Here is a 26,024-nt window from a genome sequence, read left to right as displayed (position 1 = left end):
GACCTATACGGAACCAAGTAAGAACAGCTTCCTCTCTTTGAACCCTGCTCAGGGAAGACTGGACTGCCATTGCTTGATTACAGGCTTAATCTGGCCATAGTTTATTTGTAGCTTACCTGTGTCAAGAACCTTGTATATAATTTGATGCGTGTTATTTGCCTCTAGTCTGTATAGGGAACCGACTGGTGATGTTATCCAGGGGAACGCACGATTTTGTGGCAGTATCAGCTGATTCATTTTCACTGATCGCAGTGTGGATTGGGATCCAGCAGAAGTGGATTTCAAATTCTGATCGAATGAGAGAAAAAAGCATCTACTGAATACAGGACAAGACTGGATGAGGTTTATACCTCACTGATAATAGAGCCTGTAACAAGCCTGATGAATCACTGTATGTAGTTTATCTTTAGTAATTGCTATCTTTAATGTGATCAACAGCTATTTCTATTGCTTGCAGCTCTGTGGTATATATGCTACTTTCTTGTGGAATCATGTTGGATACCATTTTTTGTGGGAGGGTGACAGCTGATCTCACACATGATTCTGACTTCGAGCCATCTGTGTAGACCGGCAGGAAGTCAGAATGCTCTACTCTACATAATGCAGAGTTGCTGGTTCAATAGGATTGAGATAACTTGTGGGTGGCAGCCTCTTCCCAGATCTTGAGGAAGAAATCACAAGTTGGAAGATGAGCATGCCAGGGTGGAGGAAATTGCCTTGGTGACTGGGCAGTATTGTCCATTGTCATGTTTAGTTCACTTAACAGCCCTTGGATTCAAATATCAAGAGGTTGGTTGGCAGTCTGATGGGTGTTGTAGAGATTTTCCCATCATGGCTCAGACTGATGTATACGTGAGGTGATTGGGCAGGGACTTCAATTTGAAAGCATACTGCAAGGACAACTGCTTATGTCAAAGAGAAAGAGATGGCTCATTTGCTTCAATATCGAGGGTTTGGACAGGAGATGTATAGAATGCTCCATTGGCAGTGCAGATGGCCTTGGTGATGGACTGGATCTGACCATCGATGGGCACTATCTCTAGAAGCATAAATCTGGGAACTGTAATTAAGATTAGGGTGGACAAGAACCCGGTAGAGCTAGAGTAGGGTATGATCTGCACTCCACAAACTTGATGAAAAGGCATGAAGGATGTTAAGCCCTTTGATGCATCTTGTCCTTAGCTGATGAATATGTTGTAGAAATGTCAGCTTCATCTCAAAAGTAATTCCCAGGATGTTATTGTTTGTTATTTGGTTTTTAGGAGCATTAGCAACTAAGGCCATATTGCTCCGAGATATGCGGTGGTCATTTCCTGACCTTTCCGCATCCTCCGTATTTGGTGGTGACGGGCTCGAACCCCGGTCTAATCAAGAAGCGTGTGCTACGCACTGCTGCTCCTGCCCACCTGCCTACGGAGGCACCAATTCCCAGGAATTTGATTTTGGCTACCCACTGGGATGTTGTTTTGCCTTAATGAAAGTTAGGATGAAGGTTATGTTTGCAACAAAAGTGTACACAAACAGGCTTCTGTAATAAATATCTGAACTCATTAGCCAATGACCAAGATGTAATCAATTGATTTTTGCAGTTGCCTTTTCAATGACTCATGTTTCATGAATGACAAAATATCATAAAATCATTAATTTAGAGGGCATACCTCTAAAAGTTTATACCAGTTTACCACTGGTGTAAGTTGTTCTGTGATAGTTTATTTTGATGTCAATGAGCTTGACACTTAGAATGGGTCCTTGTGAGATTCCCTCCTCTTGGCAAAATACTTGAGAGAGAATGTGTGGACCCTACAAAACTTGAAATCAGCAATTAGAAAGTTTTTAATAAAAACAGGAAGGTTACCTCTAAGACCAAAGTTATGGAGGTCTTGCAATATGCCAGATTTTCAGGCTGTGTTTCCAGGCTATGCTTTTTTGATATCAAAGAATGCTGCTACGAGATGCTCAGATTTAATAAAAACATAACAAATTATGTTTCAAGTGTGATTAAATGATCCAAGGTGGATCTGCCTCTTCAGAAGCCATATTGTCCTGGAAAGCAGACAATTTGTTTGCAATTACCATATAAGGCAAGCATTAACCATTCTTTCCTGGACCTTTCTCAAATAGCTTGTCAGAGCAATGGGATGATAGTTATTTGGATTTCTAGGATCCTTTTTGTGTTTTTGGGAAGGCAAGAACAATTGTCTTCCTCCAGGAATCTGGAAATTGTTCGCAAGAAAGTCTCTTAAATAAACTAAGAAGATTGTCTTAGATTGTCTTGAAAGGTGGTTTATCATTTCATAGTGGATGTCATCTGGCCCCACAGTGCTTCCTCATGAGAGAGAGAATGAGTGCCAAACTGTGTAAAGAGCTTGTTATACAACAAGCCCTTTTGCAGTGTGATGGTTAGTGAACATTTTTTGCTTTTCTCTTTTAGGGCCAAGAACTCTGGGAAGGGGGAAAATGAGGTTATTGCAGAGAGCTTTTTGCAAATGTTCTACAGTATTTGCAACTGTAGGTGGATCTGCAATTGGACATACACTGTGCTGCCACTTTATTAGGTACATCTACCTAATAGTGTGTTGAGCCTCCTTTAGCCTTCAGAACAGCCTGAATTTGTCTAGGCATGGATTGAACAAGATGCTGAAAACGTTGTGCAGGAATGGAGTACCATGCAGACATGAATGTGTCATGCAGTTCCTTCAGATTCGATGGAGGTGTAGACCTGCAGCGAACAACCCTTTCCATCCCAAACATGTTCAGTAGGATTGAGATCCGCAGACTGAGCAGGCCACTGCAGCAAAGGAAAGTCATTGTCATGTTCCTGGAACCATTCCATAGTAATTCAGGCTTTGTGCACTGCCGCATTATTATTCTGCTGGAAGTAACCATCTGACTGGGGATAAACTGTCAACATGAATGGATGCACTTGGTCAGCAACGATGTTTAGGTACGATGTGGCATTCGGACATGAATCTATGGGTATCAATGGACCCAACGTGTGCCAAGAAAACATTCCCCACACCATAACACTGGCCCCACCAGCTTGCACAGTAGTCGTCAGACATCACGGGTCCATGGATCCAGGTTGTTTTTGCCAAATTCTGAGCCTTCCACCAATGTGATGCACCAGGAATTTCAACTCGTCAGACCAAGCAACTGTTTTCCAATTCTCAATAGTCCAGTGCTGGTGTTGCTGTGCCCACAGGAGGCATGCTCTCTTGTTCTTTATTGATAACAAAGGTACACAACGTGGCCGTCGGCTGTTGTAGCCCGTTTGCGACAAAGTGAGACTAGTGGTCCATTGTTATATTTTGTTCTGTCCACCAAGGTTGTATTCTGACGTGATGTGCGACATTTTGGCCCGTCTGTTTGCTTGCACAATTCTAGCCATCCTCCTCTGACCTCTCTCATCAACAAGCGATTTTCTTCCACAGGAGTGCCATTTGAAGGATGTTTTCTGTTCGTTACACCATTCTTGATACAAACTTGAAACTGTGGTGCGTGAAAAGTTCAGGAGAACTGCCATTTCAGAGATGCTTTGTCCAGCATGTCTTGCACCTACTACCATGCCACGTTCGAAGTCCATTACATCACTCCTTTTCCTCATTTTTGCTACGGTTTGTGCGCTTAACTGATACTAGAAAGATTGTTCGGCTGCATTAATATCCACAACTGTGGTCATGTGACTTGCAACATTGTGGGACAAACCATTTGTGTGCACTGCAGGGGTGCACCTAATAAAGTGGCAGCACAGTGTATGTGGACAGTTGTCTACAAAAAAAAACCACACATTTTTCTACACCTGCTTCTGAATTACATTTCCACTGCATTTCTGAAGTTTATCAAACTTTGCCAATCATTGTTCGAAACAGTTCAATGATCATCTATTAGTATTAGTAACGGCCGCATGGTGCAAGAAAGCCTATGGCTTATGCTGCACCAGCCAAAAAAAAAAAAAAAAAAAATCCGAACTTTTGTTTGGATTTTAATGATAAAAACAAAAAATAAAATAAAATAAATTACTAAATAATAATAATTAATAAAAAAAAAAAAAAAAAAAGGAAATTAAACCTATCATCCTATGCGCTTCCCTTACCCGAAAGTACTATCCAGATGACTTTTGAATTTCCCCAAACTGTCGGCCTCTACCACCCATGAAGGCAACTTATTCCAGTAATTTATAACTCGCTGGCTAAAATAAAACTTCCTGCAGTCCAATCTAAACATTTCCCCCCGTAACTTGAATTTATGTCCCCTAGTTCTAGCATCATTTATAATCTTGAAAATTTCGCCCTCATTCATTTTACTGATGCCTCTCAGAGCCTTAAACACCTCAATCAAATCTCCTCTAAGGTGTCTAGTTTCCAAACTCTGCAACCCACATATTCGAAATCTTTCTTCATAAGGATGCCTTTTTGCCGATCTCACCAGGCGAGTTACCCGTCTTTGCACCCTTTCAAGAAGCTCGATGTCTTCCTTTAGGTGCGGTCTCCATACTTGAACACAGTATTCCAAGTGTGGTCTAACATAAGCCTTATATAATGGGATTATCACGTCCCTATCTCTACTTGCAAAAGTTCAATAGATCATCGATAGGACACCATGGGCCTTCCTTGCAACTTGTTTACAATGCTCAGAGAATTTCATGTCTGACCGTATCGTAACACCCAAGTCCCTTTCCTCCAGTACTGGGTTTAGTTGAACTCCACCAAGTGAATAAGTTATTTTGGGATTACTGTTTTCCAGGTGTAATACCATACACTTTGGTGGATTAAAGCATAGCTGCCATTTTTCTGACAATTTCTGAAGTCTATCTAGGTCTCTCTGAAGAAGCTCAGCTTGACAGTGATCATTAACTACTCTACCAATTTTAACATCATCTGCAAATTTAGACATCATGCTCTCTATCCCTTCATCAATGTCGTTTATGAAAATTAAAAACAACAGTGGTCCTAATACTGATCCTTGGGGAACCCCACTTCTTACATCAACCCAATCTGAGGAATAGCCATTTATCACAAACCTCTGCCTCCTGCCCTGAAGCCATCCTTCTATCCATCTAAGGATTTTCCCAGTGATTCCAACCTGTTCCAGCTTATAAAGCAACCGCTCATGTGGGACTGAGTCAAAAGCTTTGCTGAAATCTAAATAAACAATGTCGAAATTATTCCCTAAATCCAGCTCGTGAGTGACCCTTTCAAAATAGCGAACCAGATTTGTTAAACATGATTTTCCCTTTACAAAACCATGCTGAGTATCCTTGAGAATTTCAATTCGATCCAAATGATCCTGAATTCACCCTTGATCATTGCCTCCATGATTTTCCCTACTACTGGAAGTCAGACTGACAGGTCGATAATTTCCAACTTCACTTTTAGAGCCACCCTTATGTATGGGAGATACATTTGCACTTTTCCAATCCAAGGGAATCTCCCCAGAGTCTAGTGATGCTCGCATAATTAACCTCAATGGTTCAATGCACTCGCTTGCCGCCTCTCTTAAGATTAACGCAGTTAGCAGAAGCTCTTCAACTACGCAGGCTCCGGTCCTACATCGCAGAAAGAAGGCTGCTGTTCACCATCAAGATGGCCACCGGTAAAATTACAGAGCCGAACTTCTGGGATCACTGCTCTTGGCGCATTCCTCCCCCTTATCTCCGGTCTTCAGCACAGCTGCTAGCAAACCGTAACCGGCTAGTACTAACTGACAGATTCCTGCCAAAGCAAATGCTGCCCTCACTGCAAGCCATCGACGGGGACCTCCAAGAAGTGGTCAATAATAAAAAATACAGGAAGGGTATCCTCGTCGAACTGAAAATGTAAAACTGTGCTTTGTTAATAATCTGATTTATCTTTTTTTCTCATGTGTATCTCTTTTGTAAATATGTTTTGTTAACCCCTGGCACCACCATGCCGTGACGGGACTAATTGTATGTCTATCATTGCTGCAATTAAAGATTCTATTCTATATTATAGGGTATATTCCATCAACTCCAGGAGACTTACTGGTCTGTAGGCTCGAAAGTTTTTTTCATTAAATAATCTTGCGAAATTTCAATATCATTAATTACATATTTTTTAACTTCGCTCCCGCAATTTCCCATTGCCACAAAAGGCTTTTCATTTGTAAATATCGATGCAAAATAACTGTTGAGTTCATCTGCAACGGCAGCTGGTGTATTTAATACTATCCCCTTTCCCTTACGTAAAGGTCCAATCTGGTTTGTCCTGCTCTTCTTGGCATTTATATATGTGAAGAATTCTTTATCCCCCCCTCTTTGCTCTGTTTGCTAGTGATTTCTCATAAACTGCCTTTGCCTGTCGAACCTTTTCTGTGGCTCTATTACACATCACCTTGTAGCTGTTATAGGCTTCAGTACTTTTTATTGCTCTGTAACCTTTCCATGCCACCTTTTTCTGCTCAAGTAATGTGGGAACTTCACTATTCATCCAACTTGGAACCCTCCTCGTGGAGTATTTTTTTAATGGTATATACGCATTCAAGGCATCTGTGATTAATGTTTTAAAAGCGTTGAATTGTATTCATTCTCTGCGCGATATTTACCCAGTTAATAGAGGCCATGTAGTACCTTAAGGCATCGTAATTTCCTTTTCTGAAATTAAAACCCATTCCTTTGCCTTTTACTTCTGCTACCTCTCTCGTCATCATCCACCGTAGAACTCCGTGATCACTTCCTGCTACTGGTTCCTCTACTGTCAGCCCTGTTATGTCATCTAATTCATGTGTGATGATGAGGTCTAGGATATTCTTTTCTCTAGTACTTTCCCTGACATGTTGATACAAATAACAGTCATCTAGTTGATTTAAAAATTTTGTTCCCCATGTCGAATTTCCTTCCCATTTACTCCAATCAATTAGAGGCAAATTGAAATCACCCATAATAAGGCATTGACGCTTACTTGCCCATTCCATTTGCATGTAGAGGCTTTTGTCATAATCTTCACAATCACCTGGTCTGTAGATTACTCCTACTTGCATTCTACCTTTGTTTCCTACTATCTCACACCATACAGACTCTATACTAGCATGTGAAATGTCTGAATCCGGGAAAGCTATCGTCGCACTCAGGCTGCTTCTGATAAGAAGTATTACCCCGCCACCCCTTCTATCTAACCTATCCTTCCTAAATAAATTATACAAGCCGTACTGAAACTCATTATCCCCAATTTCCGGGTGGCACCACGTCTCTGTAAGCCCTATTATGTCCGCATTACTTGTTTTAACCAGCAGTTCGAATTCGCTCATTTTATTGACGACACTTCTAACGTTACTGTATAAACAATTAAGATTTACTGTTCTTGTATTAAATGACCATTGAACTGTTTCGAAAAATGATTGGCAAAGGCTTTCCCCCCCCCCCCCTTGATTTGTCTGCTGATACAGATTTATAACTTTAGCCTTGCTTATTTACTGATGATAAGTGCTGGATATTTTTGAGCTGAGCCATCCCGTTAGCATCCAAAAGTGATGTAACTCTCCATTTGCTCTTCTTTCTTCAGGTAAACAGCTCATTCACTTTTAAATGCAAATATCTTGCCTGATAAACATTTAAAAATAGCAATTTCTTTACATTAAAAGCATCATGAAACTGATACCTCTGAATCAATCCTGGCAGTTTGGAAATCCATCTTTCGTATTTGTTTCTGTTTACAGAATGGTCCTTAGATTGTTTGATGTTGTTGTTGTTTGTTATTTGGTTTTTAGGAGCATTAGCAACTAAGGCCGTATTGCTCCGGGATATGCGGTGGTCATTCCCTGACCTTTCCGCATCCTCTGTATTTGGTGGTGACGAGCTCGAACCCCGGTCTAATCAAGAAGCGTGTGCTACGCACTGCTGCTCTTTTCCACTTGGCTATGGAGGCGCCTAGATTGTTTGATATTTTAAGAAGAGACACTTCTTAAAAGTGTCTATTCTGGAAAGCAGCAAGCCGCCCTGTAAAATTCCAAATTTTAAGTATTCATGCATGATAAATTTAGCATTAGCATTAGTAGAGGCATATGATGCAAGAAAGCAAGCTTATACAGCATTGGCCAAAAAAAAACCCTTTCCATTTCACCCATCCATTCGCTTCAAAAGTTTGTCCAGTTCTTTATTGAATTTATTTAAGCTATCAACTTCCACAATTACAGATGGAAGATTGTTCCAGCAATCAACCACCTGCTGGCTAAAGGCAAATTTCTGCACATCTTTTTATTTGGTTTTTAGGAGCATTAGCAACTAAGGCAGTGTTGTTCCAGGGATATGCGGTGGTCATTCCCTGACCTTTCTGCATCCTCCGTATTTGGTGGCCATGGGCTCGAACCCCGGTCTAATCAAGAAGCGTATGCTATGCACTGCTGATCCTGGCTACAGAGGCACCTTCTGCACCTCTATTCTACAACTGTTTACAAAACAGTTCAGCCATAATTCAAAGCAAAGCTCCTAACATCAGGATGTTGTTAACTCTTGTTTAAACAAGTTAAAATGCATTTATCAACATGCTTGTTAGTAGAATAAAATTTCTTATTAATTACATTTCTACGGCATCTTCTGAAAGTAGACTTATCTTTCAGTATATGACAATGCTGGTTGATATCTTCATACCCCTTGGCAATGTCACACCTTCTTTCATGCTATTCTCGGTTTGAATGATTTGTGCCTTCTCAAATAGTTAATGTGTTAAAAACATCATTCAGTGACATATTTAATTGTTAAATGAAAACAAAATACTCTTTTATACAAAATACAAAATATACAACAATGATCAAATTGTTAATGTTTGTATGAAGGCTAATGTATATTATTATTATTATTATTCAGGTTGTTACTGGGATTTATTAATTTATGATCCTGTTCACTTTATGATGCTGTTTCGGTTATGATGACATCAGTATGTAGGAGTTCAAAAACAAAATATGAAAGTTAACAATAATCAGAAGGCTGCTATGCCTTACCTGTGAGAAGATCTACCAGCATACAGTAACCAGCAATTTATTGAGTGTTTTGTTGTTTGGCACACATACAGAGTAGTATGTATACTATTCTATGGTGAGTTCGAAACAAATATCCAGGACATACCCGAATTTACTTTCATGTTATCAAAGTTATTTTACCATATAAATGGTGCAGATTCAACAAAATAAGAAAAAAAATTCAGTTACTGATGAATTCAAATTATCCGGGATTTGAACTAAGTTTACTATGTATATATATGTACGTGCACACACAGTATGTTTAATTATAAATAATAAAAAAAAAGTAATTTTTTTCTTACTGTAATAAGCACTTTATAGTACAATGCACAGTAGGGCTTCACTGGTTGTGGGAGTTATGTTGATGAAGATGGCTGAAAATTTCAAATCCGGAAACATCAAAGTGAAAAACCTATGAGAAAAGCAGATTAAGTTCTCAATCAAGATATTTTTTGTATAAAATATATTTTAGTACTGTATTAATGTGTTTTATACATTGGATTCTGCCAAGTGCACACTGAACAGAAATCTGTAGATTTCTGTTCAGTGTACAACCTGGCAACTTAATGAACCCAAAATTCTGCAGGCCCAAAATTAGTAAAGTCAGACACATAATTCAAGATTTTGATGAGTGGCTGTTGTATATAGGAGTAAAATATGTAAAGAAATTTAAAAGCCTTTTCATCATTCATATTGCCATAATTTTAATAAATCTGCAATCCATAAATCTGCAATTTCTATTAATGAGAATGGTAATGTAGCCATTTGCAGTTTTTGAAATTGGAATCATTTTATTCAATTTGATTCATTCAAATGAACTGGATCAATTTTGATTCAGATGATTTGCAGATTTCGAAAAGTGCAAATGAAACAGAACTTGATTACCTGATAGGTGGGCTTAGAGGATAATACAGTAGCCCAGGTAAATGAGTGATTGACAAACAGATCAACAAATGCAAAACTACTGCAAAGTTTTCTGACTGCCTATAACTAGAAATTGCCAATTAGCATTAGCATTTAGTAGAGGCATATGATGCAAGAAAGCAAGCTTATACAGCATCAGCAAAAAAAAAACCTTCCCATTTCACCTATCCATTTGCTCCGAATGTTTGTCTAGTTCTACTTTGAATTTATTTACGCTGTCAAATTCTACAACTACAGATGGAAGTTTGTTCCAGCAATCAACCACTTGCTGGCTAAAGGCAAATATCCGCACATCTATTTTACAATTGTCTTTCCTCAATTTGAATTTATGTCCCCTCAGGTGATTAATCTGGGCAAGAGGAAGAATCCCATCAGCATCGAGCTTGCTCAAACCATTGAAGGCACCTTAGTCAGATCATCTCGCAGGTGCCTAGTCTCCAGACACTGCAATTTGCAAAACTTAAGCAGTTCTTTGTAAGAGCAACAATTTGTTCCATCCACTAATCTTGTTGCCCTTCTCTGTACTCGTTCCAGCAGCTCTACATCCTTCTTGAAATGAGGCCTCCAGACCTGTATACAGTACTCAAGTTATGGCATGACCATTGCATTATACAAGGGGATAACCACCTCCTTTTCCATGCTACAAAAATTCCTGTATATCATTGACAAGACACCACGAGCTACTCTTGCAGACTGTCTGCACTGCTCAGAAAATGTCATATCTGACTGCACAATTATCCCCAGGTCCTTTTCATTCTCTACTACCCTGATTATAGTACCACACAGTTGATATGTTACTCTGAGGTTACTGCTACCCATATGCAGTACTTTATACATTTGTCAATATTAAACTTCAGTTGCCACCTCTCAGCCCATCTGCTCAAATTTTCTAGATCCTGTTGCAGTAGAGTCATTAGTGTCCTTAACAACCCTACGAACCTTTGTATCGTCTGCAGACTTTGACATTAACCTGATATACCTTCACCAATATCATTAATAAATGCAGAAAACAAGAATGGACCCAACACTGAACCCTGGAGGACTCCACTAATAACATTAGTCCAGAAAGAGCAGTGTACATTGATTACAACTCTGTCTTCTTCCACTCAACCATCCCTTTATCCTTAGCAGCAACTTGCTCTTAATGCCACACTGCTCCAATTTGTACAGCAGTCTTCCATGTGCAACAATATCAAAAGCTTTCCTAAAATACAAGTACAGGTAACCCTCGTATAACACAGTAGTTAGGTTCCTATAAAATGTCGTGTTTGGTCTTTTCCTCTTCCCGCTGACCAGGAGTCTTGAAGAGAACCACTCTACACGTTCGTTGCCACCTAAGTGATGTAATAGGGCTTATACCTCCTCGATGGTAAGCCCTGTTATGTCACTTAGGTGGCAATGAACGTGTAGAGTGGTTCTCTTCAAGATGCCTGGTCAGCGTGAAGAGGAAAAGACCAAACCCTCCAGCACATGACAGTAAGACGAAACAAATGGCCCTCACTCCCCAGCGGCTTTCACTCCCCCTCTTATGGCAGTGAGAGGATCAGAGTGGAAACAGAGGGTACTAAGAATCTCTGGGTACGAACAGGCTGGCATGCACAAACTGAACTGTTAAAAAACAACGTAAGATCGCTCATCGGTGAAAACAGGATATTAGAGCTGGAAAAGGAACTATAAAATGTGAATTGGAATATTATCGGTTTGGCTGAAACAAGAAGAAATAAATGACTTATAAGTTTATCAAGTGGAAATCTGCTGTATACCAATGAAAGAAGTGAAGGTGGAGTTGGCTTTCTGGTCCATTTTGGAATTCAAAAGTACATCACCAAGTACATTTTGGAATTCAAAAGTATATCACCAAGGGTGTCAAGACTACTACTCAGGATTTATAAAGAGGTATAAGCTAAAGGTTATAATGATTTGTGCACCAACATCAAGCCATGACGATGAAGAGGTTGAAGAAATGCACCGAAATTGAGTCTTCTAGATGAACAGAAAACTCACTACACTATCATTATGGGGAGCTTCAATGCTAAGTTGGAAAGAGACAAAACAGCGCAGAAAGGGGAACTATAGGAAATTTTGGAATTGATGAAAGAGGTGAAAGACTTGTGGAATTTGCAGAATCTTGAGGAATGGCAGTAATGAACACTTTTTTCAAGAAAAGGGTGAACAGACAGTGGACTCGGAAGAGCCCAAATGAATTAACAACTAATGAAATCGACTTTATCCTCACTAACAGAAGATATATCGTGAATGATGTTACTGTCCTGAACAAGGTAAATGTTGGAAGTGATCACAGAATGGTAAGATGCACACTTGATATAGATGTAAGAAAAGAAAAAAACTGACTCGAGTAAATAATACAAAGGTCTTAGAGATAACAGAAGGGGAGAAAAAGCGGTAAGTACTGGAACTTAAGAACAAGTTTGAGCTTCTACAGACTGCTCGGGACCAAGATATTGATGAGGAATATTATAACTTTCTGAAAGTGATAAAGCCCAAGAAACCTATAGGTAAAAAGAAATCCAAAGAAGAAAAAATTAGTCAAGAAACACTTGACTAATTTTGATGAACCAAAGACGACAAATGAAGAGCAAGAAAAACACTGACAAGGAGAAAATTGAGTATATTGAGTTATGCCATTAGAAAGAGACTCAGAGAGGACATAAGAAAATTTAACACAAGAAAAGTAGAACAAGCATTAAGGGAAAATAAAGGATTTAAATCAGCAGCCATGAGCAGTAATACAGAAAGAAAAATGATACTGCAACTGAAGAATAGTGATGATGTACTTATAAATAGCAGAGAAGGCATAATTCAAATAGCAGAAGACTACTATAAAGAGTTATACAAGGAGCAAGGGAATGATGCCAGTGGTGGGGAAGATGGATCGCAAATTAGTAACACATACAACATACCTGATATCCTTCCTGATGAGGTAGAACATGCGTTGAAGAAAATGAAGAATCAAAGCCCCGGGGGAAGATGAAGTTACTGTAAAGTTGTTAAAATTGGGAGGGAGAGACATGACACAAAAACTGGCAAGACTCTTCACAAAATGCATTAGAAAAGGTGTGACACCTAAGGAGTGGAATAATGCAATCACAGTTTTGCTGCATAAGAAAGGAGATAAATCAGAAATTGGAAATTATAGACCAATCAGCTTGTTATCCCACATCTACAAGTTGTTCACAAGGGTCATTACTAACAGATTAGAAAGAATACTTGATGAGAATCAACCGAAAGAGCAAGCTGGCTTTAGAATAGGATTCTCAACTATGGATCACCTTCACGTAATGTCACAGCTAATGGAGAAAGCAAATGAATATAAAACACCATTATGCCTGGCATTTGTGGATTATGAAAAGGCATTTGACTCCATACAGCATAAGGCAATGTTTCGGACACTGGAAAGATGAGGCGAAGATACCCCATATATTATGATTTTGAAGAAAATATATGAGAATGCTACCTCCTTTATTAGACTAGGCAAAGACAGTAGTAAATTTGAAATTGAGAAAGGAGTTCGACAAGGAGACAATATCTCCGAAGTTTTTTACTGCTGCCCTTGAGGAAGCTTTCAGAATATTAGACTGGTCGCAGAAAGGAGTCAATGTGAATGGAGAGTACCTAAACCATTTACAATTTGCAGTTGACATTGTGATCATAAGCCACGATCCCAAAGAATTAGAGGAAAATCTTAATCAGTTATGAAGATTTAGTAAGGATTTTGGACTAAAGATGAATATGGCTAAAACAAAAGTAATGATGAACAAGTATGCCACAGAAAGGGATATAATGATTGAAGGAGCAGTAATTGAAAAGGTGGAGTCATATACTTATCTGGGACAAGTCATTAGCTGTAATAATGATAAATGGCTGGAAGTCAAGAGAAGAATAAATTTTGGATGGATAGCATTCAGGAAATATAGTCACATACTGAGGAGCAATATCCCAATTTGTCTGAAACGTAAAATAATGAATCAATGTATGCTCCCCACCATGACTTATGGAAGTGAAACTTGAGTACTCACCAAAAGTATGGAAGAGAAGCTGAGAACTACACAGTGGAGAATGGATCGAATTATGTTGGGAATCACTGTTAGATAAGAAAAGAAATACATGGATTAGGCAGCAAACTCAAGTAAAGGACATTCTTATCAAAACTAAAGAACTAAAATGGACTTGGGCAGAACACATAGCTCGAAGACATGAAAACAGATGGACTAAGAAAATAACGGACTGGTACCCAAGAGGAGATAGAAGAAAACCTGGAAGACAACAACGGAGAAGGACAGATGAAATTCATGAATTTGTGGGTTTTAAATGGATGGCCATTGCACAAAACAGACGGAACTGAAAAGTTGCTGGAGAGGCCTTCATCCTGCAGTGGATTGAAAATGGTTGATGATGAAAATGTCATGTAGTGCGAAACTGTGTTGTACGGGACTAAGAACCAGTACAAAAATGGGGATTGCGTTCCAAAACACACCATATTTTTATAAATTGGAAAATTACTTTTTATTAAAAAAAAGTTACAACTGAACAAACACCTTACAAACTATGATATACAGGTAGCCCTCATTTTGCACTGGTCTGATTTGCGCTGATTCGCAATTGCGCTGGTCACTAACCGCAAGGCCACGAATATTTATTTTTGAAATTTTTTTTATAAATTGAAAGTTTAAATCGTCAAACAAAATTTATCGCATCGTACTGTACTAGGTATCATGCACTGTTCACATGATCTGTACACGTGATCAAGGACAATCTGAGCCAATCACAGATAGTACATTATCAGATTTGCAACCGATGGATCAGGGGATAATAGCCACCTTTAAAGCTTATTATCTACGGCAAACATTTACAGAAATGGTAAAAGCTTTAGATGAGTTCAACATTACCATCAGAGAATACTGACGGTCGTCTGATGTCTTAAAGGGCATCAATCATATTAACAGTCTGGCAAGAAGTGACTGTCAATTGTCTAAATGGAGTGTGGCATAAACTTCTCCCAAATTTCATGCATGACTTTAGAAGATTCGAGCCACAACAGAATGTTGTAGAAAACATCAGCAGTCTAGCACGAGAGGCAGAGTTAGAAGAAGTTACAGTTGAAGATTTAATTCAGCTCTTGAAAATTCATGCAAGACTCTTTCAAATGAACACCTTGAAGCGAACAGCAGGAGGAAGACAAAGAAGAAGATACTACTCTAAAAATTATGAAGACCCGTCATCCACAACCAATTCTTGCAAGTGTAGAGTCCCTCATTAATGAGCTCTGTGACATTGATGACGACTGGGAGAGGAGTGCCACAGTTAAAAGTGGTGTCATATCAACCCTGACCCGTTATTTTGAAATTCTTAAAAAAAGGAGGAAGAAATACGGGCAATCAGCACTTGCTTCTTTCTTCAAAAAAGGCAACCTCCTCAAACCAGCGCCTTCAACAGAAGATCTTCAACCAGGACTTTCAAAAACCAACTAAAAATTCGGCATTACGCCAAATTTGTTTTTCACTGTCAAAATGTTTTGTAAATTATTAATTTTTATTTTATGTAGGTTAAAAATAAAACACTTTTTTAATTAAAAAAGTATATTTCTGAACTTTAAAGATGTCACTATTGTAAAGGGTAGGTAAAATGTTTGGTGCGTGGAACCTAACTCTGTGATTTCCCATTAACTCTATTATATCCATCCAACAAGATACACAACAGGTAACCATTAACAGATACACTGTTAATGGTTACCTGTTGTGTATCTAGTTGTTAATAAAATAAAATAATAAAAAATATAAAGGGTTCCATTTGCACCTGTCCTCCCACGAATTTAACCCCGGCGTAAATCATTGGTTACCTGTATATATGTCAGATAACGTACTTTCATCTAATTTTCTTGCTCTTCATCGCTGCTAAGCACAATCAAACAAAAACCTTTTCTCTGTTGCAGAATATCTTCACCTTCTGAACTTTCTTCTGCATCATCTACATTTCGTGTATCTTCTGCCCCCTTTAAAAAATCAGCAATCTAAATTTGTTTGCCTTTGCTTGATAGATTTTTGTAAATTTCTTGGTATAGATCAAAGCATATTCGAAGCTCCCTTTTGAACTTTGTACTCCTTTCACATGAAGGATCTGCATTCTGCCTTCCCATATGCTTTTTAGTGTAAAATTCGGAACTTCAGAATTTTGATCTGCTCTATCATCCTCTTAACTTATTTGGTTTACATCCGATGCCATTTCCACCAAATCCACTTTGCCAGCTTCTTTCTACCGGTAATTCTTGAACTTCTTCTGTGGTCTTATCATCAAAACCTTCCCCTCCTACCGACTTAACAAGTTCTACTGTCATGTCGATTCTGTTTTCTGCCAATTTAACCATATTTCTCAAATGAGGTGACTCTGGCCATACATTTTTCCAACATGCAATTAATGTTTATGGTTTTACTTCTTTGCTCCATAAAGCTATGATTCCGATACAATCCACAATTGAAAAATATCTTTTGAGGGGTGCTTTTTTACTTTCATTAAGCATAATTTGTGGCTGGAATTAAATTCACAATAAATAAATTATTCCAATACGGTTCTTAAGAACAATGTTTTAGTAATACATACCCGGAAAAATTTATAAACAATCAAATAAAAGCTAAAATAACCTTACGAAAACCTTAAAAGTCACGAACTGCACTTCGAAGTTAGTTAATTTTTTGTGGTCTCAAATAAGCACAAGTTAAATAGCACAGAACCTAACATGGGGATTTCCTAACAAAATAAAATAAGGGGATTTCCCAATAACTTTTTTTTTCATAATGACTAGTGAGTCAACATCTGGGATTCACAAAAAAGAATGGAAATGTTGAAAAATTATATCCAACATAGCAGGATTTCCCTCGCAAAAAAGCTCAAAAATGCTGTGTTATGCGAGGTTTGCCCCAATATTTTAACAGCATTAGAGCGAAACTGTGTTATATAAGTACCATGTTGTGTGAGAATTGCTGCAATTTATCCATAGTGTTAGAGTGAAACTGTGTTATATAAGTACTGTGTTGTGCGAGGATTGCTGCAATTTATCATTCATTATTATTTTTTATTAATATTAGCTATATGGTGCAAGGAAGCCTGTGGCTTATGCTGCACCAGCCAAAAAAAAATTCCCAAGTTACCCTAAGAGAGAGAGAGAGAGAGAGAGAGAGAGAGAGAGAGAGAGAGTTATAAGTAGAAGGAAATCACCAAGAAAGAGAAGAATGATGATATCCAGCTCAGGACCTTGGGTGTGCCAAGCCCATACTCACCAGATGTGAGCTCCTGTTAGAGTGAAACCGTGTTATACGGGGGTTGTCTGCATATGATATTAAAATTATTCTTTGCATGCAGTTCCTTTGTGACCACATCATAGTAATCAACCAAATTGGTCAGACAAGACTTCCCCTTAACAAACCCATGCTGTGTCTGAACTATAACTGAAGTCTTGTCTAGATGATCCTGCAGTGCCTCCATTAATTTCCCTGGAACAGAAGTTGAACTAACAGGTCTGTAACTACTTGTGCTACCCTTTGATCCTCCTTTGTGGATTGGAGTCACATTTGCACATCTACAGTTCATGGATACATCCTCTGATTCCAAGGAAGCCTCATAATTATGGCTAAGGGTTTGCTTACTTTATTTGTTGCCTCCTTTAATATAACTGGATAGATCCCATTCACCCCAGGTGCCTATCTTATGTTTATCTTCAACAATTTCTCCTCCACTTTGCTCTCAGTTATTACAAAATCATTTAGCTCACTGCCAGTGTTTAATACATCTCTGGCATTCCCTTCCCTGAATAACTCCTCATGTGTAAATGTTGATGCAAAATACTCATTCAGTTTGTTAGCTACCTGAGCAGGATCATCAACAGTCGAACCATCAATATCAGGTGGACCAATTTGATTCATCCCCAGATGTGAGTACATTACTTCCTAAACTTTACTACCTAAACTTCTAGAGTTTAGGTAGTAAAGTACTCTGCTGTTTGTATTTGCATCCTTTGTTCAAAGATTTCTCGTAATCTGCCTTTGCCTACCTAACCTCCTTTGTGACTTGATCTACCGTAGGCTTCTCTGTCACCTGTTAATTTATATGCATACCATGCATTTTTCTTCTCTGCCACATGTCTCATTAGTTCATCTGACATCCATTTAGGCCAAAACCTTGAACAATATTTCTTAGTTGGTATGAAAAGTCTAGTAGCTTGCAAGATTAATTCTTTGAATGCTCCCCTTTTAGAATTTGCTGTTGGTAACATCATCAGTTGGTTCCATTGTGTAGAATTTAAAAACTGTCTGAGACCATTGTAGTGACCTTTATGGAAAACCCTTCCCTTTACCCCTGATGGTAATTATATCTTTAAGTAAATCCCACATCAGCACACTGATCACTGCTACCTAGTGGTTCCTTTATCTGCAGATTCTTAATGCACAATAAATCACTACTAATAATCAGATCAAAAGACAAATCACAGAGACCAACCCACAAGTTCCAGTCAATATCTGGGAAATTAAAATCCTCCATTATAAGACAATCTGATCTACTGGCCCACTTTATTTCTCTGTATAGTTGTTCATTATACTCATCAGCATCATCAGGCCTATAACACATTCCTACTCTCAATTTTACTTTCCCAGTGCTTATGTCACATGAAACTGACTCAACACTACACTGTCCACCCATGTCAACTGGCTGCAGTTCCTTAAATTTTATGTTTCTTAACTAATACCCCCTCCTCCCTTCCTATCCTTTCTGTACACATTGTACTCCCCAAATTCCAATTTTCTGCATTCTCTATATCTGTGTGACACTATGTCTCAGATATCCCAACAATATCTGCCTTTGATCTTTCGACTAGCGTCTCAAATTCATCAAATTTATTTACTAAACTCCTAGCATTGGTGTATACGCAAGTATACATGCACCTGTTCTTATTCTTAGCTACTCTAACACAGCCCATGTATTTGCTTGTTCTGCGATGACTCCTAGCAGTCTCTGAAATCTCCCATTCCTTGTTTTCCAGGCTGCTGCTCATTCCAATAGAAACAGTGCAAGAATCACTTTCACCTCTGCCAGCGGCTACTGTTAATCTATTAGTCCGTGTGTCCCCCCAAGCTAGCAGTTTTGTGACCCTAACACTGCCTAGATAGCTTCAGCAAATATTCTTGCACCCTTTCTATTTAAGTGTATCCCATTGTTGTAGAAGCAGTGTCTCCTGTTAATTAAGGCCAGTTGTCTGTAGACAAGTGGCCAGCAGGCAAAGTGCAGAGTTATGCAAGGCATGTGTGAATCTGTGTGACACTATAAATTATGGTAAACTGCTTCGATCCTGTATAGCCATCCTGGATTATGATCGAGTGCCTTACTCATGATGAGCAGGTTATTTTTATTTGGTTTTTTTTAGGAGCATTAGCAACTAAGGCCATATTGCTCCGAGATATGCGGTGGTCATTCCCTGACCTTTCCACATTCTCCGTATTTGGTGGTGACGGGCTCGAACCCCGGTCTAATCAAGAAGCCTGTGCTATACACTGCTGCTCCTTCCCACCTGGCTACAGAGGCGCCTCATGATGAGCAGGTAAAAGGACAAAATGTAAGGAAACAAAGATGCTGGCTATGATCCAGAACACAGGTCTCAAAAACTTAAAATTAGCTCAAAAAACAGGCTTAAAGTGTATTGTCACATGGTCACTACAACACATTTTTCCTCAGTCCAGAAGAACAGCATGAACTAACTCAGGTGTGATTTCACTGTGCAGTGACAATTCAATATTTAATATGCTCAATGTTGTGGATTTTCACAAAGTTCAGCATCTTAAAGATTGAATTGTCACAGCTTGTTCTCAAATTTGGCATTTGAGAAGGTCCCACATGTCCAGTGTAAGGTCACAGGATTTTGGTAGCCATTCCACTTGTACCCACCATTCAATTGACTGTTGAGGGAACTGCTCATTCAGCCATTTTTCTGCAGCCATGTAACAAACAGGCAAAATGCTTCTAGCATTTTGCAGGAACCATTCAGGATATTTGCCCTGAATGGTTCCTGCAAGATGGTTGGGAACCATTCAGAATATTTGCTCTACTTATTGACAATGCTTAAAATACTTGTTCTTAAAAATTAACACCAGGTGTGTATGGGCTTGGCACACCCATGGGCCTGATTTGTATATCATCATTCTTCTCTTTCTTGGTGATTCCCTTCTACTTCTGATTTGTGTTGTTTCTCTCTCTCTCTCTCTCTCAAGGTAACTGAGAAATTTTTTTTAGCTGGTGCAGCAAAAGCCTCATACTTCCTTGCACTATATGGCTAATAATAATAACACCTTCCCTGTCATTGTGTCTTGGAAGAAGAAGAAAAGAATGGACCAATTAATGTGATATTTCCCCGACAACACTGTAATATAATATGGCTTACCAACCTCCTTGCTTCTAAATGGTCTAATCCAGTTAGGGTTACTTCTGGACCAGTAATGCATGTTTTGCTGAATAACTTCACTAGCACATAAAAATTTAGCCTCATCACTGAAAGGCACAGTTGTTTTGAAACCAGAATAATTTTGCTTTGGGTCCAAAGTCCATTTACAGAATTTCATGCATCAATGAGAATTATCTTCACTCAGGCAAGGATGTCACTGATTTTTCTTCAAAACTTAGTGAATATTGGATTTTGACTCTTCAGATTCCATAGGCATGCAGCACAGACTTGTTAGAGCCAAATCCGAACCTTCCATGAACTGCTGTCACTGTTTATATATCAGAAACTCTGTAAAAGTACACCACATTCTTTGTCTCCTTGAATTCTTCCAGCAACTTGCACAAATGCAGGAATGGGTCATTGGGCTGTTCTGGATGATGTGCATCGAATGTACTTGCAACTTCTCACAAACTGTGATCTCAGTATGTTAGAATTACATCCATATGCTCACCTTTATTCAGTGCAATCAGAAGCAGTGTATGCAGCATGTTTGATTTCTTAAGAATGGAATTTTTTTTCTGTTATTAATAAAATTGAAGGTAAATAACTAATTGTCTTATTAATCAATTAACTAAATAATTATTTTCACTTCCCTTCACTTCAGAAACCTCACAAGCTAATATTCATTCAACATTTTGTAATCGCAGCATGTGAAATACAACACTTATTGCATGCTCTGTGATATATAAATTAAACAAATAGCAAACTATCTGAGGTGTAGTATGCCAGTACTGTGATTTTATAATGCACTTTATTTTTTCCTGGATTTTAATAATTGAAATACAACACATGTTTAATGTTTTTGCTTTGATTAATATAGTAAGAAAATACAATGAACTTTAAAATTTGGCACCTTTGGGGATTGAGAGGTGCCAGGTTTTAAAATTTTTTGGATTTTAGAGAGGTAAACTAGTGATTGGGAAGTTTTAGAGAAAACGCCCAATCACTGCTCAAGCACAGTTCAATAAATATCAAGCATGAACAACTAATTACATATGTAAATGTTTATAATGGCTCTCTTGCTATTTTATCTGTTTTTTGCAGGATTTAAACTACATGGATAATGTAATGGTGTTAATTCTCAAAGAATAATGAATAATAAACAAAAGAATAAACTTGTTCTGTAATGTGTTGCCCTGGTATTGCACTACTTCACCAGAAAGCTTTAGCTATATTACAACTTTGAAAACTGATTTCATATATTATCACACAGCAGCTCGCATCAAACAACTTCTTTACAGTTGTTTTGTCTGCATATTGTCACTACACTGTGTAATATCTGATGACAGACCAGACAGCCCTAAAAGCAGTCTCAGCTTTTAAACAAATTGCTAATGAACCTTTTGGAGAGGCTGTCTGCTTAAAAGTAATGCAGTACCAAGGCAACTTGTTGCAAAGTTAAGTTTGCTCTGCTGTAGGAATTGATACCATTGCATTATTTATGCATTTTAAATCTTATTGGCCACAAAAACAGATTGCAGGCTCTCATAAAGAAGTGTTACTCTTTTTTGCCTGAATTGTTATAGACAATTCATTGATACAAATGCCAGAATGCATTTGTATCAATGCATTTGTATCACTCTAGAGCCTCTCCCTATGAACCAACACATCAAGGAAAAGGAGGGTACCCCCTACTTCCATCTGCATATAACCTCTTCCACTGAACGGATTTTCAATTTGGATTTGAAAATATATATATATATTTTTTTGTAAAATGTGCTGGATTTTAAAGAACTCCAGACTGTAAAGTGCTAGATTTTACAGAGTTTATTCTAGTGATAATTTATGATGTATATATTTAGTAAACTGATAGCAAAATAACAGCTTCTTGCAACTTATGTTTGAACTGACACCATCACATTTCTGTGCATTCACCATACTGCCCTTTCATTCCTCCAAATCAGTGCGCAGCAACAAACACAATATCCAGTGCCATGAATATGTAATATGTGGATAGCTTTTGATATATATGAAAAAAAATAAATAATAAATAAAATAATTGCCAGATTCTATTTGTCCAGTTTATTGACAAATAGAAATCCAGGAAATCTTTCTAAAAGAGCTAAATAAAAAATTTCATGGAGATCTATCCAGTGCTTTAGCTACAATATATGATATATGGATAACCTTTGTGAATGTATGAGAAAAAAAATAATTATTATTGTCAGACTTCTGTGTGTTCAATTTTAAATGGGTAAAATAAGGAATGGCTCAACAAATCTGTTTAAAGACCCAAATATAAAATTTCATGAAAATCCGTTCAGTGGAAGAGGTATTATACGCAGATGGAAGTAGGGGGTACTCTCCTTTTCCTTGATGTGTTGTTTCATAGGGAGGGGCCCTAGAGCGAAAATCAGTGTGTATAGGAAACCCATGTGCTGGAGCAAATATACAGATTACAATACGGCACAAGCCAGCCATTACAAGAATAGTGTCATTAGGGCCTTACTGGATAGGGCTGGGTCCCATTGCAGTGCCTCTGAGGATAGAAAAGAAGAAATTAAACACATCATAACAGATCTCAGGAAATGCTGCTATCCAAGAGGGCCTTAGATAAATATATCTTGGAAGTGGGACACAGACGTAGAGAGCCGTTTGCACCCATTGCCACTTTTTTTTTTTTTATGAAAACCCCAAACACGAAAGGTATCAAAACCTATAGTACTTAGTACCGTGCATGGGTTGAAGGAGAAGTATGGGGGGAGGGGGATGCCGGAAACTTTGCTCTAGAGACTAAACATGGGTTTCACCACTTCAAGCCTCCAATAAGCAAAGTGGTGGATTTCACCGGTTGATGAAAGTCATCTACCACCTTGCATACATTCCCTATTATCTGGGCATCACTGAGCGAATCGCTCGACTGTTACGCAATTTCCAGACATGCTGTGTGCAGCTACCAGAATGAAGGTTGCACACAGTTGTGTCAAAGGTTAAGGATCCCATATGTATGGAATGTATAAGTGTGGTCGTATACGAGATAAAATGCCCGGATTGTGGGGAGTGTTATGTTGGTGAAACAAAACGGCAGTTTAAAGATCGTATGGGGGAACACACTAATGTGATAAAAACCGTGGACTATGGGAAATCTGCTGTGGCTGAACATTTTTGGGAAGAGAATCATCAAATCTCTCCTGTTGAGGCTGTTATCGTCAACTGACCGTTCACACAGATTTTGGGATCGCAAATGGCTCGAGAGCTTTCAAATTAGCTCTTCTGAGCATAATACTATTAATAGGGACAGGGGAATCCGTATTCATCCCCTGTTCGAAGCTGTGGTTCTTGGATGGGATGAACAGTTCTGCGTGGCACGGTCCCGAGCCATTTCTGGTTCCAGTGCGCATTTGGAGAATACTGTCCATGCTCCTGTGGTAACACATGCTGTCTGAACTGTGATCCTGCTGATATTTAAGGATGTACTGCACGTTAAGCTTTACTGTTGATAAAGGAGGCCTATACCCCTTAAAGCTACGGTTGTATTTTATCTCTTTTATTCCATGATCTATGTTGTGTTTTAATCCATTGTATATTCCATATTTTATTTTATTGTACAGACATTTTATTTTATTATCAGCTTATTTTAATCCAGTTGTCACTATACTGTTTTATTTTAATAAAATTTTATAACGGTTGGTGTAGTATTATTGCAGTTATTATGAGTGCTATGTTATTACCACCCAAGTGCTATGTTATTCGGGAATTACTGCTACCGAAATGCAGAATCTTGCATTTATCTTGTTAAATCTCAATTGCCTTTCAGCTTGCCATACAGGCAGCTGAAAAAATGCCACTGAGATTTCCCATCCCTAGAGGCCTATTTGAAGAACATGTTGCTTGAAAATTACTTGGATTGATTGCAAATATAATCCTAAATAATAACTGAAGTATAATTCTTTTAAATGCAAGCTTGGGGAAAAACACACGTGTGCACGTATCCTGCAAATTTCCATCCTTTTCCAATTTAAATTTATATCTGTGTGTGTGTGTGTCATCTGAGATAGAATAAGAATTTTAGTCTCAGATGGGGACTAAAGAGAATACACCCACCATGGTAAAATGTGAATTTTTTTGCTGCTCTTCATGATGATGATGAATAAAGCTCAATGATTCCATATATTAATGCTTTTGCCTCCCCCAAATCCTGGAATCGTCACTGGCTATGAGCATGTTTACTCAATTCAGATGCCTAGTTTACAGAACTGAAGTTTTATTTGGTAAGAATATTTTTGCTGTACAGACAAGAACTTCTTTAACTATTACCTATATTTTTACTTTTTTGTTGTAACATAAAATGAGTGTTGCAAAATTGTATTCAAGATGTAGACTAACTATTACCTTATACAATAGATTAACCACCTTTGTTCCTGCTGGAAAAATTCCTGTATATGGGCAGAACCCCATAAGATGACCTAACACCCTGTTGGTACTGCTCAGAGAACTTCATATTGGATTATACAATTGCTCCTTGGTCATTTTCATTCTCCTTAAGTTCAGTACCACCCAAGTGCTATGTTATTCTGGAATTGCTGCTACCTAAATGCAGAATCTTGCATTTATCTTGTTAAATCTCAATTGCCTTTCAGCTTGCCATACACACAGCTAAAAAAATTCAACTGAAATTCGACATTGTTTCATCTTAAAGTGGCTATTAACAATTACAGTAAGGAACAATTCTGTTCATATGGAATGGCATACCCAAATTATTGTCAATAACTACCCAGCTCACTTTGTGTCATCAGTAAACTTGTACATTAGAGTTGATATGCCTACATCAGTAGCATTAACAAATATTAAAAATAGTAATATGCCCAAGAACAAATCCTGTAGGATCCCATTCATAACATTAGTGCACAAAGAGCAGTTGACATCAGTAACCATTCTGTCTGCTACAACTTAACCACCTCTTTAACCACAATAACTTGGCCACAATGCCACTCTGCTCCAATCTGTACAGCAGTCATGTGAAACTGTATCACAATCTTTACTCAGTAAAGTTTGTCTATATATATATATATATATATATATGTAAAATCTAAGTATGTTTGTCAGAATTAATTTTTGCATTGAGTTCTTTGTTATTTTGTGACTACCTCATAGGAACTAATTAGACTGAACAGACAAGAACTTTAACAAATTTATGATGTGATTGGTGAGTATATCATCACTCGCAGCACAGATTCTTGTATATATATTCCTGTCAAGATGATCAGGCACTATTTTAACTATTAACTCCATTATTTTTTCTGGCAAAGAAGTCAAAATTATGTCTTGATTATTCACTTTGCCCTTTCATTCCCCTTTGTGGATAGAAGAGACATTTATACATCTCCAGTCTGCAGGAACAGCCTCTAAATCTAAGGATGCCCTCATAATTATGACTAATGGTTTGCTTACATGTTTTTTAAAATTTATTTAAATAATAAATAAAAATCTAGTACAATAAATAAAGACTATTTATTGTATTAGACAGTCCCATCAGGCTTTCCTGGCATCCCTGCCACTATTCACAATACTGTACAGATAATTGCAGACTTGCAGCACAAATTCCTGCTCCATTACAAGATACTGAAGTTCTATACTTCATGTACCCACTCCATTATAAGGCATTAAAGCCCTGCAGTTCATGTAATAT

The 26,024-nt window shown here is 38.1% G+C and overlaps 1 protein-coding gene and 1 long non-coding RNA gene across 5 annotated transcripts in view; one reads left to right on the top strand and one right to left on the bottom strand.

Annotated features, from left to right (window-relative positions):
- Dab (DAB adaptor protein) overlaps positions 1-26,024 on the top strand; it is a 246,562-nt gene that overhangs the window by 2,804 nt on the left and 217,734 nt on the right. The window lies entirely within an intron of this gene.
- LOC150087096 (uncharacterized) overlaps positions 1-26,024 on the bottom strand; it is a 219,097-nt gene that overhangs the window by 167,768 nt on the left and 25,305 nt on the right. The window contains exon 2 of the long non-coding RNA XR_016546901.1: positions 9,273-9,382. This is a non-coding gene — a long non-coding RNA (uncharacterized LOC150087096). The remainder of the gene's footprint in view (positions 1-9,272; positions 9,383-26,024) is intronic.

The sequence above is a fragment of the Mastigoproctus giganteus genome, chromosome 4 (genome assembly GCF_048544385.1).
Source record: "Mastigoproctus giganteus isolate SK-2022 chromosome 4, ASM4854438v1, whole genome shotgun sequence".
In the NCBI taxonomy this organism is placed as follows: domain Eukaryota; kingdom Metazoa; phylum Arthropoda; class Arachnida; order Uropygi; family Thelyphonidae; genus Mastigoproctus; species Mastigoproctus giganteus.
The sequence above is the reverse complement of the archived record's forward strand: the minus strand, read 5'-3'. Positions and strand labels throughout refer to the sequence as shown.